This window comes from Neofelis nebulosa, chromosome 5 (assembly GCF_028018385.1).
Source record: "Neofelis nebulosa isolate mNeoNeb1 chromosome 5, mNeoNeb1.pri, whole genome shotgun sequence".
In the NCBI taxonomy this organism is placed as follows: domain Eukaryota; kingdom Metazoa; phylum Chordata; class Mammalia; order Carnivora; family Felidae; genus Neofelis; species Neofelis nebulosa.
This window is the reverse complement of record NC_080786.1, coordinates 7474265-7501719: the sequence shown is the minus strand read 5'-3', so window position 1 is coordinate 7501719 and position 27455 is coordinate 7474265. Positions and strand designations below refer to the sequence as shown.

At 42.8% G+C, this 27455-nt stretch overlaps 1 non-coding gene across 1 annotated transcript; it reads left to right on the top strand.

The window, feature by feature from the left end:
- The first annotated feature begins 9889 nt into the window (after positions 1-9889).
- Positions 9890-9997, top strand: LOC131513276 (U6 spliceosomal RNA). Its single transcript, XR_009262503.1, has one exon. It is a non-coding gene; the product is annotated as a U6 spliceosomal RNA (small nuclear RNA).
- Positions 9998-27455: the final 17458 nt, after the last annotated feature.

Here is a 27455-nt window from a genome sequence, read left to right as displayed (position 1 = left end):
CTTTACCTGTTTTTAAACATCAGGTGGGGTACCTGGGTGGCTCAGTCAGTTAAGCGCTGGACTTCAGCTCAGGTCATGATCTCACGGTCCGTGGCTTCAAGCCCCTCGTCGGGCTCTGTGCTGTCAGCTCAGAGCCTGGAGCCTGCTTCAGATTCTGTCTCCCTCTCTCTCTGCCCCTCCCCCACTCACACTCTGTCTCTCTCTCTCTATCTTTCTCTCTCTCTCTCTCTCAAAAATAAACACGAAAAATTTTAAAGATAAATAAAAATAAATAAACATCAGGTACATGGAGCCATGTGCTTATTCATTGTACTATTGGTAGGTATTTGGGTTGGTTTAAGGTTTTGTCTACCACAGCCAAGGTAGCGGAGAACATTCTTGTATGTTCATTTTTGGGGATGTATGTTTTCAATTCTCCTGGGAAACACCGAGGCAAAGAATTGCTGGGTCGTATGGTAAGGGCATAGTTAACTTTATGACACTCTAAAACAATTTTCCAAAGGTTACACCATTTTTTTACTCCCACTATGAGGTGTGAACGTTGCAGGTGTGGCACATCCTGGCCGGCATTTAGCGCTATCAGTCTTTTCCATTCTTTTAAGTGTCTTTCACAGAACACTTTTTTTTTTTTTAATGATGTCAGATTTATCAGTTTTTAAGAATGGATCATGTCTATGGGGATTAAGGAGTGCACTTGTGATGACCACCGGGTGATGGATGGAATTGTTGAATCACTATATGTTGTACACCTGAAACTAATATAACACTGTGTGTTAACTATTCTGGAATTAAAATTTAAAAATATCTTTAAAAATGAATCAAGTCTAAGAACTCTTTGCTTTATCCCAGCTCGTGAAGACTTTGTCCTGTGTTTTGTTCTAAAAGATTGAGAGTTTCATATTTCCCATTTAGATCTGTGACACATGTTAAGTGTGAAGTTTAGTTCAAGATTAATTTGCATGTGATGTCCGGTTTTTCCAGTGCCGTCTGTTAAAAAGAATAATATGACTCCATTGAAATGTCTTTGCCCTTTTGTCAAAACTCAACTGGCCACATATGTTTGGGCATATTTCTAGACTCTCTGTTCTGTCCAGTGGATATTTGTGCCTATAGCTTTGCCAATAGTGTACTATTTTGATTAGAGTAGCTTTATATTAACCCTTAAAATTGGGTATTTGTAATTCCTCCAACATTATTTTACTTTTTCAAGTTATTTTGGCTATTTTACTTCCTTTGGCTTTACAAACACATTTTAGAAGCAGCTTGTCTATATCCCAAAAACTCCTACTTGAATTTTTGTTTAAATTCCATTAAATCTGTACACCAATTTGGGGGAATTGACATCTTAACTATGTTGAGCCTTCCAAATCATCATTATAATATATCTCTCCATTTATTTAGGTCTTCTTTGATTTCTTTCTTCAGCGTTTTATAAGTTTCAACACAGAGATCTTATACTTATCACAACACAGAGCTGTTGTTAGATTTATAGCTATGCACTTCATTTTTTGGAACCATTATAAATGGTATTATTTTTTACAATTTCACTTTTCAATTGCTCATTGTTAGTATGTAGAAATACAGTTGATTTTTGTGTGTTGCCTTTGTATCCTGCAAACTTACTAAACTCACTTATGTTCTAGGACTTTTTTTCTACAAGATTTTCTACAAAGGCAATTATGTCATCTGCAAAAAAGAACATTTTTATTCTTTCCTTCCAATCTGTATGCTTTGTTTTCCCCCCGCCTTGATGATCTAGCTAGGTCTCCTAGTGCAATGGTAAATAGCAAAGGTAAGAAGAGGCATTCTTGCTTTGCTCCCAGTCTTAAGGGGAAAGTGTCTAGTGACAGATACCAAACCACAGATCCAAGAAGTTCAGAGAACACCAAGAAGGATAAATCTATGCATAAAAGGAAAAAGGAAAAAAAGAAAACTCACATAAGCATATCACAGTCAAACTTCTGAAAACCAAAGACAAAGACAAAATCTTTAAAGCACCCCCCGTCCAAAAATAACAAGTCACCTATAAAGGAACAAGGATAAGAATGATCACCAATTCTCATCAGAAACCATGGCTTTTTTTTTTTTAAGTGCTGACAAAAACTGCCATTGCATGATTCTATACTCACCAAAAATATCTCTCAAAAGTAAAGACCTTCTCAGACTGACAAATATCAAGGACACTCATTGTCAATAGATTTACTCTACAAGTTCTTCAGACAAAAGGAAATTGATATAGCCAGAAACTACTATCCACACAAAGAAATGTAGAGCATTGGAAATGGAATAAATATAGGTAAAATAAAACATTTATTTTTAATTGCCTCTCTTATCTGTTTAAAATCTGTTTAAAGCAAAAGTTATAGCAATGATTGTGTGTTTCTAGCATGTGTAAAAGTAAGAGGTATGACAGAAGGCACAAGGGATGTGCCTTAGTCCGTTTGGGCTCCTGTCACAAAACACCACAGGCTGAGTGGCTTGTAAAGAACAGAAATTATTTCTTACTATTCTGGAGGCTGGAAGTCTGAGATCAGGGTGCCAGCATGCGTGAGTGAATACTCTCCTCCATATCACAACCTTTCCGTTGTGCCCTCACAAGGCAGAAAGGGCTGGGAGACTCTGTGGGTCTCTTTTATAAGAACATCAATCCACTACATGAGGGCTTCACCCTCGTGACTCAGGAAACCCCCAAAAGCTCCCTCTCCAAATACCCCCATTGGACATTAGAATTTCAACATAAGAATTGGAGGAGAAACACAAACATTCAGCCCATAGCAACATGGGTGGGAGGATAAGGAATGTAAGAGTCTATACTACATGCAGAGCAGTATAATATTATTTGAAACCAGATTCATATTTTATAAATGTATACTGTAAACCCTACAGTAACCACCAAAAACATTTTAAAAGAGATGTAATATTCTTTATCCAATAGAGGAGATAAAGAGAAATCATAAAAATGTTCAGTTAAACCCAGAAAAATCAGAAAAGGAGGAAAAAAAGCACAAAAACAAATGTAACAAATGGAAGACAGCTAGCAAGCTGGTAGGTCCTAATCCAACCATATCAATAATCATTTCTAAGGGTGAATAGTTTAATATGCCCATTAAAAGACAGACATGATCAGATTGGATAAAAAAGCAAAACTCAACTGTATGTTGTCTAATGCTACTTTATTTATTTATTTTTAACGTTTATTTATTTTTGAGACAGAGAGAGACAGAGCATGAACGGGGGAGGGGCAGAGAGAGAGGGAGACACAGAATCGGAAGCAGGCTCCAGGCTCTGAGCCATCAGCCCAGAGCCCGACGCGGGGCTCGAACTCACCGACCGCGAGATTGTGACCTGAGCTGAAGTCGGACGCTTAACCGACTGAGCCACCCAGGTGCCCCGAAAACCTACTTTAAATATAAAGACATAAATAGGTTAAAGGTAAAAGGCTGGAGAAAGATACACCATTTTTTTTTTAACTAAGCCAAGGAAAGCCAGAGTAGATTCATAGACTTCAGACAAAGATTTTAGAACAAGGAAGATTATCAGCAATAATATGAAACCAAAAATAGTAATTTAAAGTCTCATTTAAAAATGTATTATATCACAGAAGAAAAGAAAATTTAGTTTTAGGGAATCTTAATGTTCAAACTGAGCTTTAATTTCACATATGTTTTTACTTAGGTTTTCTTACCGCATGCATACATTTTTTAAATAATGACTGACATTTTGTCACTCAGAACTAAATATTAACCAAAGTCACATATCTTTCCAGTTCACACCAACAGTTTGTTACTTTGCATGAAGATTGTCATCTTTTTAGGCAAAGTGGTAGGGGAACATTCCAGCAGTTCATGGAAAATGTTTCAGGCTGTAGATATTGAATGTGTTCTCTTCCCATTGTTGCTAGACACAAATCTAATTGGGAATCCAAGTAGGAATGAACTGGGTTACATTCTCTGGCTATTGGGAATATTTTCTATGTGCTTGTCTGAAGGTAGATAAGAGAAAGGAAGCGAGGAGTTTGTCCCCTATTCCTGCAGTGTTTTCTGTCTTAGAGATATTAGAATGGTGCAAGAACATCTGTACATATTCACCAGTAGATTTTAAGTCACTTTATCTCTGGGTTAGAAGGTAATATTGCTTTATAAAGTTATGTAAGATGAATTGACTAGTAATCCTTGATTTCAAGGCTGGATTATTTTATTACTAATGTATAGTCATATTCAAAGGGCTTATAAATAATGAACATACATTTGTGACCTAGAGCTGTGATATCGCCCAGGCAACCAATTTCAGTTAATCTGATTTAATTGACATGATGTCAGGGGTTTTGAAGCTCTCACTAAAGAGGCCAGAATAAAAGATTCCCAAGGTGGGCAACTCCAGGTAGTAATGATTCTAATGTGCTCACTAATCCATTTATAATGAAATTGTTATTGGCTGGATATTATAAATGATTAAAGTACCTAAAAGAAAGTAATGCATGTGGGCAGATTGTTACCTTAGAGCACCTTAAAATAGATTCCTGGGTGTTGATAACATTAATATTAATGAGCTTCATGCAGGACTGTAGGCAAATAGTTGCTGCAGGTGGCACAGCACAGCCCATGGGGGGGGGGGGGGGAACCTGCCTGGCCGTGCAGAGCCTTGGCTTCTGGTTTGTCATTATCTTGTACAACTTCAGGCAAGACACGAAAGCTGTGTGCACGTGTGCCTCGGTTTCTTCGACTGCGAAAAAATAACAAATGATTTCCCAAAGTGATCTGTAGGCTCTCCTCAAATGAGAAGACAGCTAAGAATTTATGTGGGAGGGGCACCTGGGTGGTTCAGTCAGTTCAGCGTCGACTCTTGATTTTGGCTCCGGTCATGATCCTAGAGTCATGGGGTTGAGCCCTGCACTTGGCTCCCAACTGGGTGTAGAGCCTGCTGGAGATTCTCTCTCTTTCTCCCTCTTTTCCTCCCCCACTCGCATTCTGTCTCTCTCTCTCTCTCTCAAAATAAATAAAAATAGACATTTAAAAAAAAGAGCTTATGTGTGAGAGGATTAGAGAGAAACATCCCCAGTGTGGGTGAACAACAGGAGAATCACCTCAAAATGCAGAGGCACAAACGTCGCCATCTCAGTTATTCCACTGCTTGCCCGGGCAACAGGACTCTTGGTGTCGGGCTTCATGTGACCAATTGTCTTTTTACCAGGCCAGAAAATACCTGAGTAGTGTCAACACGTGACAGTGGTGTTCCTTTTAAACTACCTTCAAAATAAAGGAAATTTTTGACTTCTTTCTGGGATTCTGAGTATACTACAAATCACCCCAAGTGCACCATTTGAGACAGGTGAATTTTAATGATATTCACAGAATCAAAGGATTACAGTGATTGTTTGTTTTATCACATTTCCTTTTATTTTCGAAATGCATTTTTCTCTGGGGAGAAAAAAATCTATATAAATATTTTATTTTATTTTATTTTATTTTATTTTATTTTATTTTATTTTTTAAGTAGACTTCATGCCCAGTGCAGAGCCCAGTGTGGGGCTTGAACTCACAATCCTGAGATCAAGACCTGAACTGCTATCAACAGTGGGTCGCTTAACTGACTGAACCACCCCAGTGCCCCCATAAACATAATTTTTATTAAAAAAATTTTTTTATTAGTTTTTTCTTTATTTTTGAGAGGCAGAGAGAGAGAGAGAGAGAGAGAGAGAGAGACAGAGTGCGAGTGGGGAAGGGCCAGAGTGAGAGGGACACACAGAATCCGAAGCAGGCTCCAGTCTCTGAGCCATCAGCACAGAGCCCGATGCGGGGCTCAAACTCACAAACCGCAAGATCATGACCTGAGCCGAAGTTGGACGTTCAACCGACTGAGCCACCCAGGCGCCCCAACATAATTTTTATTTTAAAAATAAAAGAAGACAAAGATGCTGCAAAGGGAGGAAATTAACATTTATGGACCACTTTTTGCACATTATGCTTTGACTCCTGATATCATCCCCCACATTTTCACTGTGCAGCAAAGCAAAATTCAAAGAGAAGTAAAACCAGTTTGTCTCAGCTCCCGTGGTTGGCTCTCCTACTTGTTTTGACCAGCTCCAAGCTCATTCTCTTTCCAACACATCACAGTCAATGAAAGAACCTAAACAGAAAGCCAAGAGCACAGTTAAATTCCTTTGAAAACGATTCAGTTTCCCCATGAAGAACACTGTCTCAAAATATTTACTTTTAGTATTTTTAGTCTTCATTCCCCATGGCAGACACTGAGTCTTGAAAGTTTTAAAGTCCTTTTAAACTTGACCTATTTCTGAAATTTAAAAAAGTTGATGTTGCAGTCAACAGACTCTTAGAAAATGCCAACTTGGAGGCGTCTGGGTGGCTGAGTCGGTTAAGTGGCAGACTTCGTCTCAGGTCATGATCTCACAGTTCTTGAGTTCGAGTCCCGCGTCGGGACCTGTGCTGATAGCACAGAGCCTGGAGCCTGCTTCAGATTATGAGTCTCTCTCTGCCCCTCCCCAGCTTGCACTCTGTCTCTGTCTCTCTCAAAAATAAATAAACGTTTAAAAAATTAAAAAAAGAAAATGCCAACATGAATACCAACATTTCCGATGGCTCCCCACGTGGAGTTACCTTCACCTATTTTAGCTGAATCTAAAGCGATCAGAGCTCTTAGATCAAAGCTTAGCTCACCCAAATTCCTAGGTGAAGTGAGAGAGAAACCCAGGACAGTAACAATGCCTTTTGTTTATCCTTGAAGTTTATAAAGTTCTAGGTTTGGACTTTGCAGCTACAAAGTTCAAAATCTACTGCAGAACCAGGAATTCTGTTTATGATTAAATCAAGCTACAAGCACTCGATAGAGACTTCCCCAACCTAGAAATACTACCAAAATTTGGAAACTCACAACTGCACTGAAACCAGAAGTTGATGGGTAGTCAATTGTCAGGATCTAGTAAAAGTTTTCACTACATTAAGGCAGAGGAGTATAGCCAAACAAATGTCACTAGGTGGCCCCTGCTTTATCCCATGTACCAGCCCTGGTTGTTGTTTTTTTTATTGTTGTGGTTGTTTGAAAGAAAGTAAAACTTCCTTCCCTTCTCCCTCTGTGTGTCTCCTGTAGCTTTCAGACATCAGAGTAGCTGCTGGTCTGCCAGCCGGGGGCTGTATCTCATGGTGGCCGAAGTGTTGTTCCTGTGTCTTTATCCCATGGAGGCCTTGTACATCCACATGGAGCCTAGAACTTCTAGAAGGTGTCAGGGCAAGAAGTGGTCGAGAAGGACTCTGAGCCTGGTGGCTTTCTAAGACGTTTGGGGTTCACATAGGGGAAGGGAAGGAAAAAAATAAGATAAAAACATAGAGGGGGGGCAAATCATAAAATCTCCTAAATACAGAGAACAGACTAAGAGTTGCTGGAGGGATGGTGAGTGATGGATGGGCTAAATGGGTGATGGGAATTAAGGAGGGCACTTGTTGGGATGATGCATCTTCTAGATTAAACCATACTGGAGAGTCTAACTAACTTGGACTTACATAAAATTTAAATACATACATACATCCATCCATCTAGGAGTGAAAAAAGAAGTTTGGGGTTCATGTTGTGAGAACGTGGGAATGAGAGAAATAAAATTTTCCCTCCAAGCCAGATTGTAAATTCAGTGGGTGATGAAGTGGAAAAAACCTACACTATGGAGTCAACACAGATCTCTATTTGGCAGGTTCTCACTCTAATCAGATCGAATGTATTGGCATCTAGAGGAGGAATCTCCATTAGAAGAGGGCTTGCTCAGCCATGCAGAAACAGGAGAACCAAGGCGAACAAGGATGGTGAGACGCTACCACGATCCAGCGGAGAGAGGTTCACACGTGGTAGACCTAGAGCATTAGGGTTGGGGGGTGAAGACATCTCTACTCTAATGATGGATGTAGACATGGCAAATCATGGCTAACAGACTCTGAGTATTCTTGGATGGCCACTATGAGCCTCTCCCAACCATAAGAAGAAAGCATCCCGCTCTGATGTCCTTAATGGCATTGAACATTTCTTGTTTTTGACTCCCTTTGTTTTGCTTCTACCCTTACCAGTCGACCGTAGAATTACTTGGCTCTCTGCACAAGACCGCCCATGGGAAATTTATAGGCTCCCTCGGGCTTCAGAATTTTCTCTCCACAGTAGGGATTTCTCACTGCAAATCAGATTTGGGGCTCTGGTTATGGTTTAGCTTTGTGGTAACTCTTCTCCAGGGAAATAGCATGCGTCTCAGCTGGACGTGAAATATTCTACTTCTTGAGATGGTTCTCGTCAACTATTAATCTGGCCTGTTTATTTTCAACTTCGGTCCCGTTCATGAGCTTTATTAATGTGAAACCTGCCTGAGAGATGAATCCATTCTCAGGGTGCTGATAAAATGAGTGCAGATGAAGAAGCCGAGGGTCAGTGAAGGGGAAGAGTGTCACCACGTGAGGCCTCTTTGGGGAAGACTTTGTGTCCCCTTAATACCACCCACCATCACCATAGGCCTAGGACATGTTCACAGCCAGAGGTACATCTCTGGAGGTGGGGACAGAGAGGGAAAGAGCACCTCAAGCTGTGTGACTCAGATTATCATTTCCATCACCCTTCATTCATCCCCGATCATCAGAGAACCAGACACTGGGATGGAAAAAGCTCCTGACTCACAGAGTGGTGATGCCTGGAAGGCTCTGAGAGGTGAAGAATACTTGAGGCTACAGCACGAGTGCACAGCTGCACGTTGATAAAAATATTACAGAAGGAGAATACAGAGCATTAATGCTTGAATGAGTTCGTGTTAGAAGGAAGACCAAAAACAACATCCCATAATTGGTAAAAGGGCAGGTGTGCTTCAACAACAACACAGAGGGGAAAGGGGAAAGAGCCTTCAATAGGAATGTGAGTCTTCTGGTAGATGAGAAAAGAGTTAAAGAGACAAGGGGAAGGTCCAGAGGGAAGGGCTGCAGGCAACACCAGCATGGACTTGGAAGGATTCAAGGACAGGGACATACTTGTCACAGAAAGTCACATGACCCAGCCTCCCAGAGGAAGGCCCCTCTCAAGTCACCACAAAAGAAGGAAACTGGATTTGTTGGGTTGAATAGTCCTAGTGGAATTTTCCCGAAGTCTCCGGACATCCCTTTCCCTACTGGGCAAGTCTGCCATCAAAAGGCTCTCCAAAATAGTTTAATCTAGAAGATACATCTTGGTGAGTTTCTCTGGCACAAGGTGATGGCTGTTTCTTTCCCAGAGTTAGGAGGGCTTGGTCACCCAAGGGCATGGAGAAGAGATAGCAGGTCCACAGGCATCTAGGGGCCTAAGGCTTGCCCCTGAGTTGGTAGAAAAATAATTCAGACAAAAACCCGGGCAGACAGGGTAACACCCCCACCCAGGACACGTGATGAGAAGCTCCATAGAGAGATATTTTGGTCCTACAGCTGAAGAAGAATCTATTGTGCTTTACATCCTGGACTTGATTATGTGCCGCACGTTGGAGTGAGTGTTTTCACCAGAGCACATCCAGAACCTGTGCTATATTTGTTCAGCCAAGAGTCTTTCCATAAACCTGAGAGAAAGAGTGAAGTTATAAATATAGTCTCTAAATACACTTACGCGATAAAATTTGACTGAGAGGAGCCTCAAAGGGCAGGTTCTATTTATGTGCAGGGGGACAGGACTGCTTTCCATATGACAGCCAGGCAGCGGGACTTGGGAGAATTGATATGTTCAATGGGAATTTTTGAGTGGAATTCCAAAAACTACAAAGTGACCCCTCCATGGCTTCAGACCTTTAGCAGAGGAGACAAACATCTTAAGAGGCTCGGTATAGACAGGAGCAAAATGGCTGCCTCGGGCAGCACAGGAAATTTTACCACTGATATCTGACTCACATTCAGAGCTCGCTTCAGGCAGCACATATACTAAAATCAGAAGGATGCAGAGAAGGTTATCACGGCCCCTGTGCAAAGATGACACGCAAATTCCTGAGTTACACACTCATTTGTGCAAATCAATACTTAGCGAACACACATGGGGCCCCGCGTCAGAGCCTGCCGGAAGCGTTCAACCATTCCTCACTGATAAAATCTGGGTGGGAGTTAAACAGAGGGAATAAAGGATTGCCCCAGTGCAACCAGACTGAGATCAGTGAAGGGACAAAAGGAGTGACCTGAGAACGGTCAACCAACATCATAAATCCGTATATCAGTATCTGGATTTGAAGTCTTCCCATGACGTTACCGGTGCAAATGACCATGAGAACATGCAAAGAGTGTGTATACTTTTTAGGGGAAATCTTAGTATATTAGTTTCCGTTGCTGTTTTAACAAATTACCACAAACTCAGCAGCTTAAGAAAGAACACAAGTGTGTTATCTCAAAGTTCTGTAGGTCAGAATACACAAATCCCTTTGCCATATTCATTAGTTCTAGGGGTTAGGGGGGGACACCTTTTGAGGAGCCATGATTTTGCCTTCCATACTAGACAATATGTCTAATGGGGTTCTGCAAAGGCAGACCTTGATATGAGAATTCAGATGAAAGTAGTTAGGAAATGCTTCTGAGAAAAACCTGGGGAGGTGGAAGAGAAGTAGGATCAAGAAAGGAAAAAAAATGCCGGGGCACCTGAGTGGCTCAGTGGGCTCAGGTCTTGATCTCATAGTTTGTGGGTTCGAGCCCCAAGTCGAACTCTGCACTTACAGCATGGAGCCTGCTTCAGATTCTTTGTCTCCCTCTCTCTCTGCCCCTTCCTTGCCTGCTGTCTCTCTCTCTGTCTCAAAAATAAATAAATAAACATTAAAAAAAAAAAAAAAAAGGGAAAACATGCCAAGCAAAGTATGACATCAAGCAAGGTCCCACAGAGTGAAATTGGGCTCAAACTTGCAGGGGGCTCTGGAGACCGGTTAGGCACACCTCAGGGACAAGGAAGATGGAGTGTTCATACCCCGCATCTCTCAACAGTTGGTCAAGGGCTGACCCTGGGCTGGGAGCACATGTCTGGCTCTTCACGGGCACTGGCCAAGGGGACCTGTAGCCCAAGGGAAGACTCGACATAGCGCAGGTGCTGGCCGCTGGGAGGAAATCACACAGGGAGCCAGTGTGCACAAACACAGTAACAAGAAGGGGGGATACGGGCACAGCGCGCTAACTATGGGGGATACGCCGTGTGCTACAACTTGGCTGCAGGGGATCCCAGCAGGAGGTGACAGGACCCAGTGCTCTGGAGAGCACCCCTGGCAGAATTGTTTCTGGGGAAACTAACAAGCTGGGAACCAAGTAGCCACAAGGCCCCAGAATCTGCAGAAACTATTAGCTACCAGCCACCGGGGGCAGAAGTTAAACTCCAGAGATGGCTGAACGGCATCGAAATTGCTGGGCTGTCCATTGCTGAGTTTGAGGAGCCTTTAACAGATAGACTCCTTGCCATAAAGCCTTGTTCTTGTCTTTGTCCATGTGGCTCTTTCCTTCAGGAATGTTCTCATTCTCCGCTTATCCAAATCTTACATATCAGTCTAAGCCTCCTCCGCCATGAAGAAATCCTGGTTCCCCCAGCCCCGGATGCCCAAGGACCTTGTCAGAATCTCTTCTGTGAAACATCTGACATTGTATTTCACACTGTGCTCTTCACATCCAGGTTTTGTCGACACAGCTAGACCCAGCTTCTAGGGAGCAGGGCCCTTACTGCTTCAGCTCTGTGCCCAGGGCCTGGCACAGCACCTCGAGGGCTGAGAGTTCGGGGGTGCTGAAAGTCACCTGACTGAAGTCTTCCTGCTCCCCGCCAGCACATGGCAGGGGGGAGGGGGGGGGCGCACATCAGCACGCGGTTGCCTTGGGAAGATGTGGACTCCCTCCAGAGCTCAGGCGGCCGCAGGACCTTTGGGGATGCCCTCGCTTCTTTCCTTCCACCATCCCCGCCCGTCCACAGCCCATTTCCCAGCATCGAGCTGACGGCAACAATTCTTTCTGTGATTGCTCCCAATTCTGAATTTTCTGCCCTGACCAAGTAGATCTCATCAGTGACGTTTCTACATTTCCAGCAGTTTGGGCTTCCAGAAAGCAAACTAAGGACCGAGCAGAGAGGCACTTCATCTCTGTGACACGCCCGGTGGCAATCTGGGACACAGGCAGTCCCGATTACTGCCCATCATGGTTGACAGAGTGCGGTGAGGAAGAGCCCCAAGCCCACAGGTTCCAGGCTTCCCTTCACTGACCCCTTTGCCGGGCTCCCCAGGCTGTGCGGATGAAGCGTCAGACCTCTGGCCAGCAGAGAGAGGTCCAGAAGTTTGCACCGGGCTTCCCTGGCCTTCAGTATCCCACTGCCAGAGCTGCTCTCTGAGGAGCACGCGTTCCCCTGAGCACAAGCCAAATCCGGCTAAACCGGGCCAGGCTTGGGAGGCCACGGGCCTCTGCCTGAGCCCTGCCTCTGCTCCTAACAGCCTCGGTAACCCTGGGAAAATCACTTAGCCTCTCTACCTCTGTGCAAAAGAGAGACTCAGTTTCCAAAAAGGGGCTCCCGAAGGTGTCTATCTCATCGGGGAGCGTGGGGTTCAACTGACATGAGTGGCATGCAAATGTGTTCAAAGCTGTTGGGGCGGCACATGTCAAGGAAGTTATTCCAAAAAAAAAAAAAAAAAAGCTAATCCAGTCCCAAGTTCAAAGAGAAGCAGCCCCCAAGTCATTTCTTGGGTCTTTGGAAGACACAGGTCTAAACAGACAAGGCTCCTCTTTTTTTTTTTTTTTTTTTCAACGTTTTTTTTAAATTTATTTTTGGGACAGAGAGAGACAGAGCATGAACGGGGGAGGGGCAGAGAGAGAGGGAGACACAGAATCGGAAACAGGCTCCAGGCTCCGAGCCATCGGCCCAGAGCCTGACACGGAGCTCGAACTCACGGAGCACGAGATCGTGACCTGGCTGAAGTCGGACGCTCAACCGACTGCGCCACCCAGGCGCCCCATGACAAGGCTCCTCTTGACATGGCTGAGTCACACATTCATGCATCGATGTAGAGTCACGTGTTCATTCCGTCTGCAATTAGCGAGGGCTGGCCACATGCCAGACACGGCTCTAGGTGCTGGGGGCCAATCTGAAGGTAGGGAGACTCCAAGAAATGTGATTTCTGTAACGCAGAGATGACAGATGAGAGATGATGATGCCCTGAGTGAATGAATGCAGCAGGAATGGAGAGAAGTGAATAGATCTGAGTGACATTTGGGAAGCTGACGTGACAGAGTAACAACTGGGGGACCGGGGGATGAGGGAGAGCGATGTTGGTAGGAGAAGACCTGAAATTAAGGATGCCTTCCATTTTCTGGTTTGGGCAAAGAGGCAGAAAATGGTACCACACACCGAGTAGGGGGCCCTGAGAGAGGAGCACTTTGGGTAAAAGACATGATGAGTTCAGGTTTGGTCACGGAGAGTTTAAAGTCCCTGTGGGACATCAAATGAAAAATATTCGTTAAAGACTAGGTCTAGAAACTGGGAAAGAAAGCTGCAGTCAGCAGATGGACTTCAGAAAGAGCAAACAGAGACGGAGGGTCTCTGCCCTCAGGAAGTTTACAGTCCAGGGGCGCCTGGGTGGCTCAGTCGGTTAAGCGTCTGACTTGGGTTCAGGTCACGATCTCATGGTTCATGAGTTCGAGCCCCGCGTCGGGCTCTGTGCTGACAGCTCGGAGCCTGGAGCCTGCTTCGGATTCTGTATCTCCCTCTCTCTGACCCTCCCCTGTTCATGCTTTGTCTCTCTCTGTCTCAAAAATAAGTAAAGATTTAAAAAAATTTCTTTAAAAGAAGTTTACGGTCTCAAGGAGGAGACAGACACGAGAGTTGATGCGTCACTTCTGCTCACAGCTTAGAGCTAGTTACATAGTGCCATCTGCATAATCCCTGTCACGCCGTGTAATTAACCGTACTGTAACTAGCCACGAATAGTCGCATGACTCCATTTAACTGAAGGGAGACCAGGGGATATGGCGGAGCCACAGATATTGGATGAATACTCAACATTTCGGCCACAACTTTCGATCAGTGGTGACTTACAAACTCTCTCATTTATACCAAAAACAAACAAACCAAAAACCAAAACAAACAAACAAACAAAACCCTTGGTTGGGAGGGTTAACAGAAGAACCAGAAATATTAAAAATAAACTAGGACCTTGCCTAGGGGTGTCAGCTTGGTCTTATAGATGCAAAACATTTCTTACCTCACATTCAATGTGTTAACAATCCTGACATATCCTTTTCCTTTCCATATTGTAAGTTTTGAGCTGCTCACATCGGGTTTTTGTTTTTCTTTCCTTTGGGACAAACTAATGGAATTCTGGCACTTGACCTTGATACTTACAAACTTTTCTAACAACTGGTAAAAACAGATCCAAATAAGACGGAAAAATGTTCATCTCACCCTAGAGCTGCTGAAAAAAGATAGTAGCCTGCTTGATAAAAGTGTTATGTGGGGCACGGGGGAGGCTCAGTCGGTTAAGTGCCTGACTTCGGCTCAAGTCATGATCTCGTGGTTTGTGGGTTCGAGCCCCGCGTCGGGCTCTGTGCTGACAGCTCAGAGCCTGGAGCCTGCTTCACATTCTGCGTCTCTCTCTCTCTCTGCCCCTCCCCTGCTCATGCTCTGTGTCTCTCTTTCTCAAAAATTAATAAACATCAAAAAAACTTTTTTAAAGTGTTATGCTATTTCTAGCAAAGGACACTAGTAAGAAGTGTGAAGTTTAGCAATTGTTGCTATAGCCTATGAAATTTGTTCTTGACCTCTGAAAAGTCTAGAAGTATGCTTCATCAATTAATTAATTATTAATTGTTAATTAGTTAATTACTAATTCTGTATCACATTGGTAAGAATATTTAAGTCAACATTCTGGGAGAGAGAGGTTGACTAGGAAGGTGAGATTTTAGAGTATACGGTATATGGTATAGAGTATCTTTTAAAATCTCCATAGTGCTCACTTTAATGCACCTGGAATTGACTCTTGTGTATGTTGTCAAGATGCATCAGATTCCTTTTTATTTTCTTACATGGATAACCAGACACTTTATTGAACCATACACTATTTATTGAAAAGTCTTTCTTCTTCCACTGATTTTCAATGACTTTTCCTTATAAATGAGATACTGATATAAGAACGGGTCTGCCTCCAGACTCTCTCTTCTGTTCCACTGGAATATTTTTCTCTCCTTGTTTCAGTTCCAAACTGTCTTGACTGCTAAAGCTTTATATCAATCTTGATATCTGGTAGGGCAAGTCCTATACCTCGTTTTTCTTCTTCAGAACTATCTTGGCTCTTCTCAGCCCCTTGCAATTCCTTATAAACTCGACAGTTTGTCAAGTGTTGTAAAAGACATCTTCAGAATATACAAATTCATTTGGAATGTCTATATCTAGATATATCAACATAGATACAGATATTCCGTAGCAAGTAAATTGCAAGATTTATTTATTAATTCTAACTTGTCTATAGATTTCTTCAGCATTTCCTGTGCACATGTCTTTAAAAACGTCCACTTTGCTTCTTTATTTCCTTTCTGGCTGAGAACTCCAAAACAATGTCAACGCACAGTGGTGATGGTGGGTGTCTTTGTCCTGTTCTGGACCTCAAAGGTGACGCTTTTAACTTTTCACCATGGAAAGGGGTATTTGCTGTGGCTACCCATAGATACTCTTTATCAGATTAAGGAAGTTCTTTTTTTAATGTTAATTTTTTTTTAATGTTTATTTATTTTTGAGAGAGAGAGACAGAGATAGAGTGTGAGTGGGGGAGGGGTGGACGGAGAGGGAGACACAGAATCCGAAGCGGGCTCCAGGCTCTGAGCCATCAGCACAGGGGCCGACGCGGGGCTCGAACTCACAAACTGTGAGATGATCATGACCTGATCCAGAGTCAGACCCTTTGACTCTTAACCAACGGAGACACGCAGGTGCCCCAGGAAGTTCTTTGTAGTATAGATTTGCTAGTTTTTTAATCACAAGTCAATGTTGAATTTTATCCACATCGAACTGACAGGAGTAATACAGGAGTGCCAGTACCTTCTACAACTCAGGCACAGAGCTCCTTTCCCAGGGTCCAGGGGTTATGATGGCAGAGAAGAGGTGACCGCTAATCCCCTGGGATGGGAGGGAAGGAACCAGAGCTGCGTCTCCGAAGCCGAGTAGCTGGGAATCTCGGAAAGGTTTTCACAAAGCAGGGGAGTCCCAGGCTCAGACCCACGGCCTGACTCCCAGAGTGTTAGCAGTAGGGAGACAATCTGGGAGGTTCCTCCTGACAAATCGTCAAACGCTACGGCTTCTATCATTTTTGAGCCACTTCGTCCTTGGGCAAGAAACAACAGAAGATGATACCCAAACCCCAACTGCCCGGGTGGAGAAAAACACGCTCCCATCCTTCCAGTGAGTGCCGACGGAGACATCTGCTGGAGTGCATCCCACAGAGTTCTGACCGTCTGGAAGGGCCGTGGAGTCGGATCCCACTGCTTACACGTTCATCTGCACCCCTTTGCCACGGATCCATGCATTTTCCTGAACATCATGGAGTGAATGTGTGCCTCTCCTTGAATGAATGTCTTCTCTTGGCGTTGAGAACAGAATTGCCTTCTGAGGCAATTAGTTAACATGGGAATTTAGCTAAAACTTGAGTCATGTTTATGGGACAATGAACTAATCTATAAACAGTCATTGCCCCCCTAGAACACGGCGACTGAGTTACACTTCACATGGGTAACCTGAGCCCGACCAGCCCACTGGGCAGCTGTACTCAAACCGTCTTGTTCACCCCAAAGATCTCATCGCTACGGATAGAGGAAGCGGTGTGGTAGCAAAGCAGAGATGCGGAGGGGGCCCCAAAGGGGGTTTATTCTGTGTAGCGTATTGAGCGTGTCCCTTCATGCAGGTTTTGAAGTTGTTGTTGGTTTTTAAAAGTTGATGGAGGGGCGCCTGGGTGGCTCGGTCGGTTAAGCATCTGACTTCAGCTCAGGTCACGATCTCACCGTTCATGAGTTCAAGTCCCACATTGGTCTCTGTGCTATCAGCACAGAGCCTGCTTCGGATCCTCTGTCCCCCACCTCTCTCTGCCCCTCCCATGCTTGCGCTCTCTCTCTCTCTCTCTCTGTCTCTCTCTCTCAAAAATAAATAAATAAATAATTAAGTTTATGGAGAGAAGTTTTATTAAGGCTTTACAGACTGGAGTTTTATTTCCCATCCACTTCTCAGTAGGCTCTGCAGAAATGATAGATGGACTTATCTATGGGGAAGCAGGGTTCAACCCAATTCAGTTTCAAAAAGTGGTCGCAGTTCACACAGAATGTACACAGCTCTGGGTTTGGTCTGTGGGAAATTAGGAAATGAACCTCATATGATTCCTGCCCATTTTCCTGGAGCTAGGTCTAAATAGGGAGAGACACACAAAAGGGTATTTGATGTTCTTGACCAAGGGATCTGCACCCATCTGACCGAGAGCTCTGGAAACCTATTGGCAATTATTTTAAGATACGAAGGGACAGCGTCTGTCTTGGCACTCCATCCCTACGCTGGCTCACCCCAATTTCACAAGCGATGGGGTAAACCAAAGACAGAGAATGTTGATAGGATCACACTTCATTTTCAGATTTCTCACTCCGGCCCCTGCCCCGACCTGCCAAGGAGGTCAAGGTCAAAGAAGGCAAGAGTGGAGAGGAAGGTATTTATGAGCCCACTGATGCTGCCTTTAAAATATACAATTTTATGGGGCATCTGGGTGGCTCATTTGGCTAGGTGCCCGACTCTTGGTTTTGGCTCCAGTCATGATCTCATAGTTTCGTGAGTTCAAGCCCTGCACCAGGCTCCATGCTGACAGTGTGGAGCCTGACTCTCTGTCTCTGTCTCTCTCTCTCTCTCTCTCTCTCTCTCTCTGTCCCTCCCCCACTTTCACTCTCTCAAAGTAAATAAATAAACTTTAAAAATGACTAAAATAAAATATACAATTTTATGATGGTGGAAGTCCCCCCGTCCAGATGCAAATGTTGTAAGTGAATAAACCCAGAATACAAATTGTAGATAATTTGTGAGTAATACAAAGTTGAGCTCAAATTTTCCCTCAGTCACTTTTAAGCTACATTATCCTGGGTTAGATACCGAAACTCACTAACCTCGGTTTTCTTATCTGTAAGATGGGGAAGATAAAAATTAATCTCGTAAGGTTAAGTGAGGATTAAATCACTCACTTAAATGAGTGAAATGAGACCTGGTATCTGTAGTTTACTCAGTCCCCAAGTCTGCTGGCAATTAAATATGGCAGACTTACTTCCATAAGTTCCATAGTTCAGGCGACCAATTTCCATAGTTCAGGCAGGAGAGAAAGACTGACCCCTCACTCCAAATTCCTCCTGCTGATGACCCTATTTGTTGTCTTGCCTCTCTGTGCACTTCCAGACAGGAAACAGCCACCTTCCCTTCATTCCTCAGATTAGCAGTGGCCCAAACAGGTGTGTATAATGTACTACCTTACTGAAGGTTCTGCAATTATAGTGGGTAAGGAGTCAGAGAGAGGACATTTTGCTACACTTGGCTCCCTCTGACTCTATGATCCTGTGTGTTGACTTCTGGTCCCCCCGACCTCCTCCCAACCTTGTTGCCCTCTCCTCCCGGCTTTGTTCTGGTGTGGAGAAGCCCCTCCCCGTTTCCCAGAGTGCCCACGCCAACCTAACGCGTATTACAGACTTTAAGTGGTTAGTTGGGAAAAGTGACAGGTGACTGGAGGGACAGGAAACATCAAAAATAGAGTATTTGACATTTTACTATTCTTCACTCATCGCCCCCACAATCCACCCGTTGATGTCTTTTCCCTGGGACACTGCTTACCAGCGCCCTCCTTGTCATGATTTTCTCCTTCTCAGAGTTTCTTCTCGTTCTCAGGAGCCCCCAGACCTCCCTGTTGGAGGGCAATTCCTGAATTTGGTGCTTTGTTTCTCAGAGCAATTAATTCTCCTTCTGTTCTCCTTTCCCAAGTCCTTCCATTTCAGAACCATAAAACCCATGTTTTCCTAAACATAAGGGTTCCTTTGTTTATACTCATTTTATTTGTTATCCCTTTACAGCCATTATACTGGGGCCTCTTGGCGAAATGGAGATAATCATGCATGTTAAGTCTGCCATATTTAATCAAAAGCCTAAAGCTTCATGTTTCTAGATCCCTTGTACATTACCAGAAATCTGAAATAACATTTGATCACTTCCTGGAAGTCCTACAGGCTTTGGAGAGACCAGCATATTTGATGTTTAGTATGAGGGCTGCTTCGTCCTGGTGATACAGAAGAATATACTGTATCCCTATGCATAAATATCTCCAAATCATATTATAGGACATAATGGCTTTCACCTGCCCAGGAGTCTCTGGCTTTTGTCAGCTCAGCCACCCACAGAGTCAGTGGGTTGCTACTTGGCCATGTGACATGGGGTGAGCTTCACTTTTGAACCCCTGAGCCCTGGTCCCTATTTCCGGTGAGCCAGTAGAAGTGAGGGGCATCTTCTCTTCCCATCTTCTCTGGGGTGAACTCCTGGGAAGTCCTGCCCGCTAGTCAGAAGAGGACTGACCCAGAGTCTAGAGACTGGGATTCAAGTTCCAACCTTGGCACTGACCAAAGGTGGGAACTTGAGCAAGTCACATGATCTCCCTGTGCCTTGGTTTCCTTGCTTGTGAATGGAGGCTTATGGATCTTACAAGATTTTGTGAGAAGCAAATGGATGAAATATGTGCCTGGCATATAGAAAGTGCTCAGCGGATAGTGATCTGGATAGGGGTGCCTCGGTGGCTTAGTCGGTTAAGGCATGCAACTCTTGATTTTGGCTCAGGTCATGATCTCTCGCATGGATTGCGAGATCCATGCTTAGCACGGAGCCTGCTTAAGATTCTCTCTCTCTCTCTCTCTCTCTCTCTCTCTTCCTCTCTCCCCCTCTGTCCCTCTCCCCCTATTCATGCTGTCTCTAAAATAAAAAAAAAAAAAATAGCGATCTGGATATTCTCCATGCAAGTCTATTAAAACTTACAACTGCCTTGTTACCTGTTACAGAAATGAATCCACTAAATTGTATTCCTTAATTAAGATGGTGAGCTTTTAAATTGATGGTCTTTTCTCTTTTCTATTGACGATAGAGCCCTAAAATTTTCATCACCATCTAATTAGGTTACTTGAGTAGGTTTGAGCAGATTTCTCAAACCTTAATGCTCTGGCTGATCATACAGGGATCTTGCTAAAATGGAGATTCTGACTCAGTAGGCGTGGGGTGGTGTAGAACATGCCGCCACAATGTGTGGGTTATGGATCTTGGCTGCAGTTGGCATCCCCCAGTCACAGAGCTTCAGGCTGTGCCCAAAGTCTGCATCTCTTACCTGCGCCCCATTAGTCAGAAGGGCTGCAGGTAAGAGGGAGGAAAGCAGACGGAGAGTTTAGGAGAGGTAGAGAATAGAGGAGAAGGGTGGTGTGGTGAGAAGGGCCCGATATGGGTGTCAGGTAGATTTGGGGTTAAAAGTCTAGCCCTGCCACTGGCTAGTTTGACGACCTTTGGCAAATTCATGTAAGCTCTTTGAGGCTGACTTTTCTCAGCTTTAAAACAGGCATGGGGATCACCTGGATGGCTCAGTCAGTTGGTTTCAGCTCAGATCATGATCTCGGAGTTCATGGGTTTGAGCCCCATGTCAGGTTCGGCACTGACAGTGCAGAGCCTGCTTGGAATTCTCTCTCTCCCTCTCTCTCTGCTCCTACCCCGTCTCTCTCTCAAAATGAATAAATAAACTTAAAAAAAATAATAATAAAAGGGGTATGATAATCCCCGCCTCACAAGATTGTCATGAAACTTAAACATCATGCTCACATACCACTGTCACTGTTTCAGCAAGATGTTCCTTACTGTTCTCCTCTGGCCACATTTGATCCATCCAAAATACATCTCAGATAGGCACCTGCCTCTTCTCCCTTACTCTCCTACTTCTTTTACCGCCCACCTGCTCCCTCCATAGGGACCCAGTTCTGTCTTGCCCCGGTCCCTTGGGGAGGACTGGTAAGACCTAAACTCAACTTCTTTCTAGGAGGGGTAGAGATTCTATGAGACCAGTAAACACACTCTTGATAAAAACTGATGGCCTCTCTTAGCAAAAGTTCAATATAAAAGTTCTCAACACCAGTAAGAATGAGATCGAATATAGGCACTGAGAGTAAACACCCTTCTCCTAAAATGTAAATGACCCTAGCTATGGAAAGTCCCAGTAAACTGTGGCCCCCTACACTTGTCCTTTCCCTTTTAGTCCCAAGCCATTACCACACTTAAGAATGGAATATGCAATGTTCTCTCTAATTCCAAGGTTTGCTTATTCCGAGGTTTGCTTAACACTTTCCTGCATATTCTCTTTCTTAGCATCTTTTTGTGAGTCAAGACTTTGTTGAGTTAGGGCCAAGCTAGCAAAAGGAGCTCAAAGCTATATTTGCCAGCAAAACACCATCAGCTGTTGTCTACAGAATCATGTGCTTGAGCAGAAATACCAGAATGCCGACTTAGCACGGCACAGTCCATTCCCAGTGATCTGTAAATGGATTAGCCACTTTGAAGAACTTTCCTGCTGACCCCAGCATTTTCTGTTTTCCTTCCATCTAGCCAGGTTCTAGGACAGTGCAGGAGCAGGAACAAGTCTAAGACCACAGAGCAGAGACTCACGGAAGCCATGCCAAGGGCATGCATTCTTGATAAGCAGCAAGGAGACTTGGTGTGAATGCAAATACATAATTAGCACCTTCTTCTTGACATGATGTATTTTCGGGACAATAGTTCAGAAGCAAAACTACAAAACTGCCTTCATTCCAATTTAGAAGTTTAATGTTACAATGGGTGATGCCGTTTTGCTAAACTAAAACGTGGACATTGGTTTAATAATAGAAAAATGTATTTGTGAAGTTGGTTTTTTTTTTTCTACCTGTCGGCCTATTCTAATTTTCTTTTTGAGCATGCTGAGTCATTGCTTTCTTCTTTTAACAATGATCTATTATTATAACGAAACAATCGATAAAATTGTGCAGTCTAAAATAATGAGGACTTATTGAAAATCTTCCCAGCTACTGCTACTAAGCTGCTCTGAGTTGATGGCACAAAACCAAGATCTGTACAAGGTTTTTAGTTTCTATGAGTGTATTTCCGCCTGCTGTGATCCAGGTCTGAGTTCGGCTTGTCTACCATACAGTGTTGAAGGAGGACCGAAGGCTTCTTTTCTCTTTCCAACCCACCACCAACTTTCTAAAACTCTTTGTTGTATGTGGCGTGTTCAGTACAGTCTATTGTCATGTGGCTTTTACTTGTACAATGTCTTGCTTCCATAATATTGTTCTGTTCTCTTCTCATTAGCCTGAGAAGCGAAAGACAGGAAAGTAGTCGGTACACCATTCCTCTGCAATACTTTTTATTATGTCAAATCAGAATCTCAGTTTGCAAAATGACTTATGACTCTGAAGCCTTCTTGTATAACAATGCTTTCAATTGCATACAATCTCTGCTGAAGAGAAAATTTGTCTTTATAACACGAGTACGATGCTAATTATAAGCCAACTGTCGTCATTTTGATAACACCAACCTGAAGCTTCCAGAGAGGCTTAGCAACACATTAAAAGTTCACTGCTGTCACTTCAAGACAGGGATCACTCGGTACCAACATAACTGTCAACACATCTCAGGAACTGCAGGGCAGAAAGCTGGTTTTGACTGGGAGTGTATCATCCACGTGACTTTCGAGAACGTAACATTTTCAAGAAGGTTGTCTTTTGAGAAAAAGAAATTTTTAAAATTCTCCTAACATTATTCCATCCACAGGTACTGATGTGTCATAAACACTAATGTCTGTCATCTTCATTGTTCAGCAGAGGAAATAGGCCAGGGGAGGAGAGAGGTGACTGACTCAAGGGTACACATGATGTGGCTGGAAATCAGACCTAGCACCTTTCCCACCCCACCCAGCCTTGTCTCTGCGTTGTTTTGGATCTCATGCCCTGTGAAGCAAGGGTGATCTCACTAAGGTCAAATATACAAAATGATGGTGTTAGAAGATACTTACTTGGTTTTAATTCAGGGTTTATATACATACGTGTGTGTGTGTGTGTGTGTGTGTGTGTGTGTGTATTTATATATATTCTGTGTCTCCTTAAAAACATGGAAACTTGGAATTCCAAGTTAACACCATCAATTCATGGAGAATAATCTGGTTTCTACACTGCAATCAGAGCTCCCTCTAATGGCTATCTATTTGGACAGCAAATTCTTGGGAAAATGAAATACCCCTGTTCTTTTAGAACCAAGGACTTTTTTTATTATTGTTGTGTAACGAGTCCTTGTTTGCCTTCGCAATTAGATTTTCTGTATCCATTTCAATCTACAGGTTCTAAAAATCTGCAATTTTCCAATCTCTGAAAACCGTATCAGTATAAGTGAAAACAAAACTTATTTGATGTAATGTTTAATTTTACATATCAGCTGGATTGGGCTACAGAATGCTGGTATTTGGCCAAACATTATTTTAGGTGCCTATAGGTGTTTGGGGGTGAATTGAACATTTGAATAGTAGACTGAGTAAAGTAGATTGCTCTCCCTAATGTGAATGGGCCTCAACCAATCAGTGAAGGCCTACATGGAACAAATAGGCTCTCTCAAGTAAGAGAACTCCTGCCTGGATGCAGATTTGCCTGCCTTCTGGGTTGAACTGAAACATTGGCTCTTCTTGGGTCTTGGGCCAGCATTTGGGCTGCAACTTATACCGTCAGTTTTCAGGCCTTCAGACTCAGACAAGAACTACACCATCAGCTCTCTTGAGACTCTGGCTTACAGCCACAGGTCTTGGAACTTCTCAATCTCTATAATTGTGTGAGCCATTAATATGTGTACACACACACACACACACACACTCCCTTGGTTCTGTTTCTCTAAAACACTTGATTTCAAGGTGGTTTTGAAAAACATAAAAATTTAAAAATGTTTGGATCCTTCTCTTACAGGCAGTAACAGTGCCAAGTGGCTCTCCTTGAAGTATCTATCTTCCTGCCATCATAGATGGTTTTGACTAATTCATTGTCAAGTCTTGCTGACAAGTGAGGAGCACAAAAAAAAAACACCGAGATCTGTGATCACTGCATTTTAAAAGTACCATATAAAAAGAATATAAAATATAAAAATATATACAATAGAGGCAATATCGACTCTAGCGATACTGCATTTTATTTATATTTAGTGTCACATTTTATTAGGTCCTCACAGCAATCCTGAGAGAAAGAGCAAATATCCTGAGCTCAATATGCAGATTCATAACTTGATCCCCCAGAGAGTAACTGACTCTAACACTGTGCCTTTTCCATTATAACCACATCATTCTGAGTCTTTCTCCACCACAAACCATTAAGACAGCATCTCCAGTCATTCCTCTAACCGCATAGGCTATTGATGATTTTTAATCCAAAATGTGCTACCCAATGGCTGTTTTCTGGCTGATTTGGTTCAACAGCCCAGAGCACAATGTAAAAAATTCCAAGCTTAGGGTTAGAATTTCTGTTTAGAACAAGTGGCTTTCCTCCATTGAATGAGCATTGAATATACCTCGTCACTGTCTAAGTAAGTGATTAGGATCTCCTATAAGTGATTTGGATCCGAAGTGATTTGGAGTCTGGATAAAACAGTTAAATTGTACCTCCCCAACAAAAATGAAACTTCCTAGAAGTCAGGAAGCATATCTTAGTCATCTCTGTCCCTCAGAGCCTTTGTACAGAGCAGGTGCTCTATAAACACTAATTGTATAAATAAATGAATACTTAAATAATAATTATTATTACCATCTGGTTATCATTTTGTGTGCACCTACTAGATGTCAAGACCTTTAATAAACAGTTTACATTTATTACTTGGAATCTTTTCAACCATCCTCTTGAGAGGATAATATTTTTTTATTACACAGATGAGGAAACGGAGACTCAGAGAAATGATGTTCTCAGGGTCTCACAGATGAAAGTCATGGTGCTGAAACCAATCCCTCAACTGCTTGGTTCCAAAGTCCACGAAGTCTCCACACCACCCTGAAAGTTGCCCACCACTGATGAGGGAAAAAAAGGCAACTTCCAAGCCCATAGAAAGTATATCAGTAGCATCATGTTGGTATATAATCTTCAGAAATGACCAAATAATTCATGGTTTGGGACCAGGGCACTCTTAACTGATCTCAGTATCCTGGACAGTTCCTCCTTCTATGTCATCTGCTGCATTTGAATAAGGAGAGCATAAGGGCTGGAAGAAAAGCGCACAGAGCTGGAAGAACAAGAAGAAGGTTAGGTGTGCACTCTGGAATGTAAAAACGTCACTCATGAGAGTGCCTGGCTGGCTCAGTCAGAAGACCATGTGACTTTGATCTTGGGGTTATAATTTTGAGCCCCATGTTGGGGCCAGGAGCAGAAGGAGGGTCTGTTCCCTTTCCCAGTTGTGTGCCCCAGGCCTGTGCTGGCTCACCTGGTCTGAGTGCTCTTAGAGATGATGGCTTTGGGTAGTTGTTCTCAGAACTACTTTATAATATAAAAAGAAAAGTCTTTGTAAGACTTACTATTTGATTTCTAGACTTTAATAACAATCTGTAGAAGTCTAGCTTTATTTAGAAACTGATATACATCTTCAATGTTTATTTTCTAAGAGCTTTTTTCTTGTTTCTAATCCTTCCCTAAGTCACCTTTTAGCTACAAAGGTTATAATCATCAGCAAAGGTCAATAAATGTTCACTGCATTCCAGATAACATCAATACCTTGAGAAAGAATTTGGTAGGAAGAGGACCTTTCCTTCCTGGAGAAGGAAATTCACAAATTAGCTTTTTTAAGGTCATGTTAGACAATTAAGATAAATTGCTACTGATACATATTAGAGGGTTGACCACTGAGTGAATACATATCGATGGTATTTTTAAAAACAATATTTTGCATCTTTCCTAATCTACTCTTATAAAATGAGCAAACTCTAAGACAGCATATCCCAACCTGTGCTCCATGGAGTATTAAGAGATGTTATGTGTAAAAAGGATTCTGTGGTCAAATCACTTTAGGAGATACTGTAGAAACTTGTTTGCTTGGAAAGGTAGAATCCTTACCAGAGTTTCCTAATATGCTACTCGGAACTATTACTCCCCATAAACGGAATACAGTTTGTCGTGCATTAGTCAGGGCTCTCCAGGAAACAGAACCAATGAGGTACATATATATGAGAGGAAATAAATTATGAAGAATTGGTTCACAGGATTGTGAAGACTTAGAAGTCCCAGGATCTGCTGTCTGCAAGGTGGAGACCCAGGGAAGCCAGTGGTTTCATTCAGTCCAAGTCCAAAGGCTTGAGAACCAAGGGAGCAGATCATGTATATCACAATCTGAGGGCCTGAGATGAGATGAGATGTCCCAGCTCAACCGTGAGGTAGAAAAAAGAAAAGCAAACTCTTTCTTTCCCTGCCTCTGGTTCTTTCCGAGCCTTCAACAAAACGGATGGTGCCCACCCACACTGGGAAGGACAATCTGCTTTCCTGAGTCACCAGTTCAAATACTAATCTCACCCAGAAACACCCTCACAAAAACGCCCAGAAATAATGTTGAAACTGGACACTCCATGATCAGTCAGCATAACACATAAAATTAGTTTTTTGCCCCAAACTATCCAATCACAGAACCAGTCTATTAAAATTGAGTGAGGTGAAAGGCTGGCATTTTTCAAATACTTTTGAGAAAGGTGTTTTGGTTCCTTGAATTTTAATGAATTTCTTCTCAGCCCACAGCATCATTGGCATTGTATTGGTGCTCTGGCAAAGCACCTAAACAAATTCGATAAATGTTGGCTAACCACGTTCTCTTCCTAATCCATCAGGTTGCCAATTGGCAGTGAATTTCATTTGACAACATCAATTACCTTGGTATTTTTCTTCAGTTTGATGAAAGCTTGCGCCACATTTTTGGCCTGGGGCGCAACCATTATTTAAGCTCTCTGTGGACCTCTCAGAAAACACTTGGTTTTCTCTTTCCCTCTTGGTCAGTTTCTGCCTTTATGTTCATTGTTCCTTTCTTCTGCATTTCTTTGGATTACCTGTTTACTTTTGAACATTTGAGTAAAGTGTTTATTTCACTTACTTTCATTCTTTGTTTTTTTTCTTGAAATTAGAGTTTAAGGCTACTTAGCTGTATCCCTTATGATTTGTAGTATTTTTATTGTTTTCTCAAAACACTGAAATTTTGGTTTCTATTTCCTCTTTAACCAAAAATTGTTTGAGAGAGATATGATGGTGGTGGTATTTTTTTTTTTTTACTTTAAAAAAAATTTTTAGTAGGCTCTACCCCCAATGTGGGGATCCAACCCATAAACCCTAAATCAAGAGTCACCTGCTTCACCAACTGAGTCAGCCAAGCACCCTCCTTTTTTAATTTTTAAATTTTATTTGAGAGAGGGAGAGCGG